Source organism: Capra hircus, chromosome 27, assembly GCF_001704415.2.
Source record: "Capra hircus breed San Clemente chromosome 27, ASM170441v1, whole genome shotgun sequence".
In the NCBI taxonomy this organism is placed as follows: domain Eukaryota; kingdom Metazoa; phylum Chordata; class Mammalia; order Artiodactyla; family Bovidae; genus Capra; species Capra hircus.
The window spans coordinates 18,749,479-18,760,132 of NC_030834.1; the positions used below are offsets into that span (position 1 = coordinate 18,749,479).

Consider the following 10,654-nt stretch of genomic DNA (forward strand, 5'->3'; position numbering starts at 1 on the left):
GGAGCTTCCCACATACTCTAAGATTTGCATGAGGTTGTAACACATTTCCCAAACTTTGTTGATTGTGAAGTCTCTTCACCGCAGTTATCTACTTCTATCCACCCCTTCCTCCCACCAGACCACCAAACTAACCTATTCAACTAAAACCAAGTTTCTCACTGCATTAAGGGAGAACACTGATGTATCATAATTTTTGTAGTGTCTTAGAGGGGAATTCAAGGATGATTTTTATAAGGCTTTTCAAATTTAGGTTGGAATGGTTTCAGTTCAGTTTAGTCACTCAGTCGTGTCCGACTCTTTGCAACCCCATGAATCGCAGCACGCCAGGCCTCCCTGTCCATCACCAACTCCCGGAGTTCACTCAGATTCACATCCATCGAGTCAGTGATGCCATCCACCCATCTCATCCTCTGTCGTCCCCTTCTCCTCCTGCCCCCAACCCCTCCCAGCATCAGAGTCTTTTCCAATGAGTCAACTCTTCGCATGAGGTGGCCAAAGTACTGGAGTTTCAGCTTTAGCATCATTCCTTCCAAAGAAATCCCAGGGCTGATCTCCTTCAGAATGGACTGGTTGGATCTCCTTGCAGTCCAAGGGACTCTGAAGAGTCTTCTCCAACACCACAGTTCAAAAGCATCACTTCTTTGGCGCTCAGCCTTCTTCACAGTCCAACTCTCAAATCCATACATGACTACTGGGAAAACCATAGCCTTGACTAGACGGACCTTTGTTGGCAAAGTAATGTCTCTGCTTTTGAATATGCTATCTAGAAATGGTTTAAGGTAGTCTTTTTGATCCAAGCTCTAACTTGGATTTGACATAGTACATGGTATAATAGTTTAGTTCTGGTGGACATAGCAAGATGCAGGACTTGAAGGCAGATGTGGCCTCTTTTTGATAAGAATGGGAATTTGCCCAGTTGAGTGACCAATTCAGCTTCTTAGTGTAGTGCATGAGAGGGAAGCTTTTTACCCAGATGAGTAACCTGTTGTTCACATAATTAGATTTTCAGGAAGTTTATAAAGCTAACAATGAAGACAATTAAGTTATGTGCTGATTTACAGCTAGCCTTGTTGGCAAGAATTTCCTGGAACAAATAGGAAAGTCACTTTGATTGATGTAAGGTCACAGTTCTCAGTGATCATAATTAAGCTATTGTTTATAGATGTTTCAGTTAATAAAATCTTATATGAACACTGAGTATTGTATAAGAGGAAGAAATGATGTGTTAGTTGCTCAGTCATGTCCAACTCTTTGTGACTCCATGGGCTGTAGCCCACCAGGCTCCTCTGTCCGTGGGATTTTCCAGGCATGTAGACTGGAGTGGGTTGCCATTCCCTTCTCTGAGGGAATCTACCTGACCCAGGATTGAATCAGGGTTTCCTGCATTGCAGTCTGATTCTTTACCATCTGAGCTACCAGGGAAACCCTGGTATAAGAGGAAGGGACTTTAAAATCTTGATAGTTTATATTAAGTCATTCTCTATTAGCATTCTTAAAACACAAATTTCACATTTTTTTATATTTAAGAAGTGATGCTACCAGTTTTCTTTATGTGTAAAAAAGTAGGATTGTCGAGACTTCTGTGGTGGTCCAGTGGCTAGGACTCTGTACTCTCAATGCAGGGGGCCGGGGTTTGGTCCTGGCTGGGGAACTAAATCCCACATGCCACAGCTTGGCGTTTACATCCTGCAACTAAGGATCTTGTGTGCTATATATAGCTGGTACCTGGTGCAGTCAAATAAATTAAAAAAAAATTTTTTTAAGTAGGATTGCCATCACATTTAAAAATCTAATCATATTTGATTGGGGGGAAAATGTTTATTAACATGTAGCCTGAATTGTATGTATTAAGAGTATCCACACTCTGGAAGATGGTGAAGGACAGGGAAGCCTGGTGTGCTACAGTCCGTGGGGTCACAGAGTCAGACACGACTGAGTGACTGAATAACAACAACAAAACTGCTTATGTTACCTAATATTTGGAATTTTTGTATTTAAAAAAAACTAGTTAAGTTTTTCAATAGCTTATGAAAATTTTCAGACAAAAAAGTTGAATAAACTTACAATGACTATCCATATACCCACATTTTATTATGTTGTTTGTTGTTTAACTGCTAAGTCATGTATGACACTACGACCCCATGGACTGTAGCCCACCATGGGGTTTTCCAGGCCAGAATACTGGAGTGGGTAGCCATTTCCTTCTTCAGGGGATCTTTCCAATCCAGGGATCAAACCTGTGTCCTTGTGTCTTCTGGTTTGGTAGGTGGGTTCTTTACCTTTGAGCCACCCGGGAAGCCCACATTTTATTATATATGTTATCGTTTATCTGTCAATCTATCCATTCATCCATAGGTCTTATTTTGATGCATTTCATATTTGGAGACTTTAGAACATTTTCCCCAAGACACTTCAGTGTGCGTATCATTAACTATATCATATGTGTCTGCATACTTCATATATATACTTCAGCATGCATTTCATTAACTACATTGAAAAGCTAACATCTTAACCCTACCCTTCCTTGGGTTCCAACATAATCATTGTTAAAAGATAAACTGAAACGTTAAAAATTTTGAGAGTTTGAGCAAAAGTTGATTCAAATCTTCTATCCTGATAGAAAGGAGCTCTGGGGAGCTGAGAAAATGAAGGACTTTACTAGCCAAAAGGGAACAGGAACACGGAAGTTATCTTAGGCAAAACAGCAGGTTGGTTATTGCAATGCTATTTTAGAGGATGGCAGGGGTCCAAGAAGTAGATTCCCTAACTAGTGCTGATCAGGTGATTCCATTTCTGGGAGAGCTGAAGCTGTAAGTAAATTCTGCATTTGGTGGTGTGGGGATTCTCATAATCAATCCGTTTTAGGCCTCTTGTCTTATTTCTTAATCTCATACACTAGTGCAAGATACAAGATTTTTCCCAGAAAGTAACCATTGTTTTGATTTTTTTTCCTATTATAGATTAGCTCTGTCTCTTTTAAAACATCTAAAATCCCATGGACAGAGAAGCCTGGCAGGCTATAGTCCATGGGGTCACAAAGAGTTGGACACAACTGAGCAACTGAACACACACACAGGACTTCTATAAATGGAATGATAGAAAATGTGCTGTTTTCATTAAGCTTTGTATACACATCACAATTTTTAAAACTTTATTTGGAGATAATTTTAGATTCACATAGAGTTATAAGAAATAATACAGAGGGAGCACATGCATTCTTTACTCAGTTTCCCCCACTGGCAAATTCATTCAAAATTATAGTACAGGATTTATATAAACAGGAAATTTATATTGACACAATCTATCAAGCTTACTCAGATCTTACCAGTTTTACATACACTCATTTGTGGGTGGGCATTTCGCTGTATACAGTGTTATTACCTGTGTTGTTTCCTGTGACCTCCACTAGTCAAGATACATAACACATAATAGCTCCATCACTATCTCTTGCCCTACCTTTTTATAGCCACAGGCACTTCATTTTCTATCCTTCATCACCACCATACCCCAGGCAACCGGTAATCTGTTCTCCATCTTTTTAAGTTTGTCGTTTCAAGAATATTATGTGAAGTGAAATTGTACAGCATTCATTGACATGAAGTGAAAGTCGCTCAGTTGTGTCTGACTCTTTGTGACCCCATAGACTATACAGTCCATGGAATTCTCCAGGCCAGAATACTGGAGTTCATTAACTACAATGAAATGCACATCTTTTTTTTTTAAATTCACTTCTCTTAATTGTACCATTCCTTGAGTACCCATATAAGCATGTTTAAAAACAAACTAGTGACTGGGACTCTTGTGCTCCCAGTGCAGGGGGCCTGGGTTTGGTCCCTGGTCAGAAAACTGGATCCCACATGCTGCAACTAAAGCCTGGCATAGCCAAATAAATAAACACTTTTTAAAAACTTTTAAAAAATTGAGCCATATTAAAAATTTTAATATTGGCTTTTAAGATAGGCTTTTTTTACTCAGTATACTCTCCTTGAGATTTATACAAGTTAAGTGTATCATTATTTATCCTCTCACAATGGAAACAGTGAGAGACTTTATTTTGGGGGACTCCAAAAACACTGCAGATGGTGACTGCAGCCATGAAATTAAAAGACGCTTGCTCTTTGGAAGAAAAGCTATGACCAACCTAGACAACATATTAAAAAATAGAGACATTACTTTGCCAACCATGGTCCTTCTAGTCAAAGCTATCGTTTTTCCAGTAGTCATGTATGGATATAAGAGTTGGACTATAAAGAAAGCTGAGCACAGAAGAAATGATGCTTTTGAACTAGGGTGTTGGAGAAGACTCTTGAGAGTCCCTTGGACTGCAAGGAGATCCAACCAGTCCATCCTAAAGGAAATCAGTCCTGAATATTCATTGGAAGGACTGAAGCTGAAACTCTAATCCTTTGGCCACCTGATGCAAAGAACTGACTCATTTGAAAAGACTCTGATGCTGGGAAAGATTGAAGGTGGGAGGAGAATTGGACGACAGAGGACAAGATGGTTGGATGGCATCATTGACGCGATGGACTTGAGTTTGAGTAAACTCCGGGAGTTGGTGATGGATAAGGAAGCTTGGCTTGCTGCAGTCCATGGGGTCGCAAAGAATTGGACATGACCGAGTGACTGAACTGAACTGATAGTAAACACATTTTTAGTTTTGTAAGAAAATGCCATATTTATTTTTCAGAGTGACTCCAGAAATCTACTTGGGATCCTAAGCTCCACAGTTGGAGGGAGAAACTCCACGAGGGCAGGCAAAGACAGATCAGGGAGCTGTAAGGTGACTGAACCATACAGCTCACGTAGGTAAGGAAACATTTAGACTCCAACTGACCAGCATGGAAGTCCCCCCCAGGAAAGGAATAAACAAACATTGTATGTAAATGACCAGGTAGTGGTCATTTCTATAAATGAGTAAATAGCAAATATTTTAAGCTTTGCAGGTCATGCAGTCTCTATCTCAAATACTTAGCTCTACTATTGTGGCACAAAGGCAGCCATTCATAATAAATAATCAAATGGTTATGGCTGTGTTCCAATAAAACTTTATTTATAAAAACAGTCCATTGCTAGATTTGGCCTATAGACCATGGTTTTCTGACCATTCTGTGAGGCATTTATGAGACCACAAGAGAGTTTTACTTAAAGGCTTCTTTAGAACTGCTCTAAAAAAAATTTTAGAAAAGAAGTCACAAAAAGATCAAGTTGATCCATAAGTAACAACTTTCTGCAAAAACAAAGAGCAACACTTTTTAAAGAAAAAGAACAAAAGTCAGATAGTCAATATCATGTTAACCATTAAATTTTTTAAAATACATTTTTTTTTTTCGCCGTGGCAGGTTTTTTGGCTCTTGCAGCATGTGGGATCTAGTTCCATGAAGTGAAGTGAAGTTGCTAAGTTTCGTCTGACTCTTTGCAGTCCCATGGACTGTAGCCTACCAGGCTACTCTGTCCATGGGATTTTCCTGGCAGAGTAGTGGAGTGGGTTGCTATTTCCTTCTGCAGGGGCTCTTCCCGAAACAGGGATCGAACCTGGGTCTCCTGCATTATAGTTGGATGCTTTACCATCTGAGCCACCAAGGAAGAGCCTAGTTCCATGACCAGGGATCAAACCTGGGCCTCCTGACTTGGGAGTCTGGAATCTTAACACTGGACCACCAGGCAAGTCCCTAAGCCATTAAATTAAAAAATTACTAGGTATGACAAGAAGCAGGAGAAGGTAACACATAAGCAGAAGAAAATCAGGGGAAACAGATTCAGAAATTACATAGATGATTGAATTAGCAGACGTGACTTTAAAATAGGCCAACAAGGAAAAATGGCTACATCAGAGTGGTGAAATTATGGATGATTTTTTAAAATTTCTAAATATTTATATATATAAGGAAAAGTTTCAAATGTTAGCATATTATGTAACTCTAAGTAAAATAATATTGTTTTGCAAACTTTAATATATTCTTTTCTCATTTAATGTTATGTTAAATTGTTCAAAGTTAATTTGTGTAGCCCTAATTTATTTTCACTTATGCATAGTATTCCAATATAAGAACATGGATGTCTGTTTTTCTGATGAGGCACATTTAATTCCAAGAAAAGAGAAGTGATAAAGACCCAGTTGAGGGTACTGATTACCTCTGAGGAGAGGAAAGAGGATGGAAAAGGGATGGATAGTTGGAGATATACAGTGTGGTAAAACTTCATTTCTTAAGCCAAAATGTGTGGATATTCACTGTATTATTCTTTTTTCCCCTTTTAAAACAATTGAAAAAAGAATAAATAAAAAATTGAGATATAGTTGAGGTACAATATTATATGTTATAGGTGTACAACATAGTGATTCACAATGTTTGAAGATTATACTCCACTTATAGTTACTAATAAATATTGGCAACAGTCCCTATGTTGTACGGTATATCCTTGTAGCTTATTTATTTAATACCTAACAGTGTATCTATTTGTACCTCTTAATCCCCTAATCATATCTTGCCTCTTCTCACTTCTCTCTCCCCACTGGTAACTGGTAATTTGTTCTCTATATCTGTGTCCTTTTTGCTATATACACTGCTGCTGCTAAGTCGCTTCAGTCATGTCCGACTCTGTGCGACCCCATAGACGGCAGCCCACCAGGCTCCCCCGTCCCTGGGATTCTCCAGGCAAGAACACTGGAGTGGGTTGCCATTTCCTTCTCCAGTGCATGAAAGTGAAAAGTGAAAGTGAAGTCGCTCAGTCATGTCCAACTCTAGCGACCCCATGGACTGCAGCCTACCAAGCTCCTCCATCCATGGGATTTTCCAGGCAAGAGTACTGGAGTGGGGTGCCATTGCCTTCTCTGGTTATATACACTAGTTTGCTTTATTTTTAGATTCCATATATAAATGATACCATACAGTATTTGTCTTTTTAAAAAATGTATTTTAAATTGAAGCATAGGTAATTGCTTTACAATATTGTGTTCCTTTCTGCCATACATCAACATGAATCAACCATATGTCTTCTCCTTGAGCCTCCCTCCCACATCCCACCCCTCATTTCACTTAGCATACCTTTCAAGTCCATCCATGATGTTACAGATGGCAAAATTTCATCATTTTTTATGACTGAGTAGTATTTCACTGTGTATATGTATATATATGTATAGTATATAGAACTAATTATATATATATAGTTCTAATCATTTTTTGGTGGCATCTTTAGGATTTTCTAAATATGGTATAATTTGCAGGGACAGATTTACTTCTTCCTTTTCAATTTGAATTGCTCTTATTTCTTTTTCTTGTCTGATTTTTAAATTACTGATTCAGTTTCCTTACTGGTAATTAGTCTGCTCATATTTTGTAAGTTTTACTGGTTCAGTTTTGGGATATTGCACATTTCTAGGAATTTGTCCATTCCTCCTAGGTTGCCATTTTATTGGTATATAATTGGTCATAGTAATCTCTTATGATCCTTTATATTTCTATGGTGTCAACTATAATGTCTCTTTTTCATTTTTTATTTTATCAATTTGGGCCTGCTCTTTTTTTTTTTTCCTTGATGGATCTGGGTAAAAGTTTGTCTGTTTTTTTATTTTTTTCCCCAATCTTTTCAAAGAGCCAGCTCTTAGTTTCATTGATCTTTCCAAATTTTTTTTAGGTCTCTATTTATTTCTGCTCTGATCTTTCTTATTTCTTTCCTTATATTAACTTTGGGTATTGTTTGTTCTTATTTTTCTAGTTCCTGTAGGTATAAGGTAGGTTACTTATTTGAGGTTTTTCTTGTTTCCTGAAGTAGGTTTGTATTGCTATAAAATTCCCTCTTAGAGCTTCTTTTGCTTTACCCCATAGATTTGACTCAGGGGTAAAGAATCCGCCTTCAATGCAGGAGATGCATCAGGGGCTGCAGGTTCAATCCCAGGGTCGGGAAGGTCCCCTGGAGAAGGCAACCCACTCTAGTATTCTTGCCCAGCAAATTCCATAGGCACAGGAGCCTGGTGGGCTATAGTGCATGCGATTGCAGAGAGCCAGACATCATTAGTGATTAAACAGCAACAGCAATAGATTCTGAATCATTGTGTTTCCATTTTCACATATCTCTAGGTATTTTAAAAATTTCTTATTTGATTTATTCATTGACCCATTGGTTGTTTAACAGCATATTGTTTAGCCTTCCATGTATTTGTGCTATTGTGCAGGTTTTTTATTAACTTAAAAAGTTACATAAAAGCTCAGTTGTGTCTGATTCTTTGTGACCCCATGGAATAGTCCATGGAATTCTCCAGGCCAGAATGCTAAAGTGGGTAACCTTTCCCTTCTCCAGCGGATCTTCACAACCCAGGGATAGAACCTAGGTCTCCCACACTGCAGGCAGATTCTTTACCAGCTGAGCTACCAGGGAAGCCCATTAGCTTATAGTTGATTTCCAGTCTCATAGCATTGTGGTAGGAGAAGATGCTTGATATAATTTCAGTCTTCTTAAATTTATTGAGACTTGTTTTGTGGCTAGCATGTGATGTATCCTGGAGAATGTTCCATGTGTATTTGAAAAAAGAATGTATTCCACTACTTTTGGAAGGAGTGTTACATGTATCCGTCTGATCTAATGTGTTGTGTAAGGCCAGTGTTTCCCTACTGCTTTTCTGTCTGGATGATCTGTCCAGATATATCTGATATAATATCCAAAATATGCAAAGAACTCCAACAACTCAACATCAAAAAAAACCAAACAGCCTGATTTGAAAATGGGAGAGGATCTGAATGGACATTCTCCAAAGAAGAGATACAGATGGCCAACAGATACATGAAAAGATGCTCAACATCACTAATCATCAGGGTGATATAAATCAAACCCACAATGAGATATCACCTCACACCTGTGAATGGCTATTATCAAAAAGACAACAAATAACAGGTGTTGGTGATGATGTGGAGAAAAGAGAACACTTGTGTACTGTTGATGGAAATATAAATTGGACAGTGACTATGGAAAACAGTGTGGAATTTCCTCTAGAAATTAAAAATAGGATGAACCTATGATCCAGCAATTCCACTTCTGGATATTTTCCCAAGGAAAACAAAAACACTAATTTGAAAAGGAATACGGACCCATAAGTTCATTCTGGTCTTATTCAAATAATCAAAATAAGGAAGCAACCTAAGTGCCCATGGATAGATGAATGGATAGAGAATGAAATGGAATACAACCCAGTCATAAAAAAGAATGGAATATTGTCATTTGTGATAACATGAAGGAAACTAGAAGGTACAGTGCTATGTAAAATAAGTCAGACAGAGAAAAACAAATAGTGTATGATTTTACTTATATGTGGAATCTAAAAAGCAAAACAAATGACACTCAAAACAGAAACCATCATATATACAGAGAAGAAACAGGTGGCTGCTGGAGTGGGAGGTGATGGGTAGATGAATGAGCAGGTGAGGGAGATTAAGAGGCATAAACTTACAAAACAAGTAAGTCATGGGGATGAATATACACTGTAAAAAAAAGAAGTGATTACAGAAATAATAAAACATGTTTAGATTCAGAATAGGTGTATGTGTTATTTCTAAAGCTTTTCAATAATCTCCCCCACTCATATTCTTTGAAAATACATCAGTAAAACAATTAGAGATCAAAAGGGTGAAAAAGGAAATCAGTGCATATATGATTTCTGTCTAGACATATCTTCTGAGGGAGTGGCCCATTTTCCGACAAAGGAGCCTTGCTCTTTCCCTTGGAAAAATTCCTCTTATTGTAAAACTTGCTTTTTGTTAATCTCACATTCAATTATAGTTACTTTTCTCTGTCTCTTCAGTATTTGTTTTCTCAATATGAAACAATGAAATTGTGTAATTGAGTAATCCTTATATTATTATTATTCTTTTCTCATTATTTCTATCCTTCTTATAAATAACTGTAATTATTTTCACATATGCATCATGAGAAATTTATATTTCATTGAGAAACTGGGATGTGCAAGCTTCCTTGTGTACTACTATTTCCTGTACAGACTTCTCAGATTGTTTATTGAAGTACCATTTCTACCTTCCTTCTAATAATAGCCCGTGACAATAGCTTAAAAGAAGACAGAGTTGTAATATAAATGTCACTTATGAGTCATGAATACATTTCCTATAAATTACACTTTAGAAAAAAATGCATAGTGAAAGGCTACAATTAAAAAAATTTTTTTTTCATTTTAACAGTTTTTAATGAAAGCTGTAGACAAGATGACTTTATTCCTGAATCTTCTCAATTGTTTCTTCCTTATATTTGCCCTTTTCCTTTCCTACTTGGCAAGATTTGGGTTTACATTCAAGGATCTTTTGGCAGTCTTTGTCCAGTTTTAGTCAGGTGATAACTACCTTGCTGGGGTGAATGCCCACATGGACAGTCATGCCATTAGCCTTCTCCCACTGCACTCATTCAATGTAAATGACGTATTTCTTCCTGTAAACCTGAACTATTTTGCCAATTTGCTGCCCTTTGTAATGCCCTCATACAACCTGAACTTCATCATCCTTTCAGATGGGCATGGATTGAACGTTGTACTTCTGTCTTTTCTTTCTTTAGAAAGAGGAGAAGACATAAATTTCCTGAAAATGTGGGAAGGCACACTGAAATGCCTTTTTCCGTTTTTGCTTCAGTCAGAAGTCACAAAGGGACTGAACTGCAT

The 10,654-nt window shown here is 37.7% G+C and overlaps 1 pseudogene; it reads right to left on the reverse strand.

The window, feature by feature from the left end:
• On the reverse strand, positions 10,165-10,654 carry LOC102180916 (annotated as a pseudogene).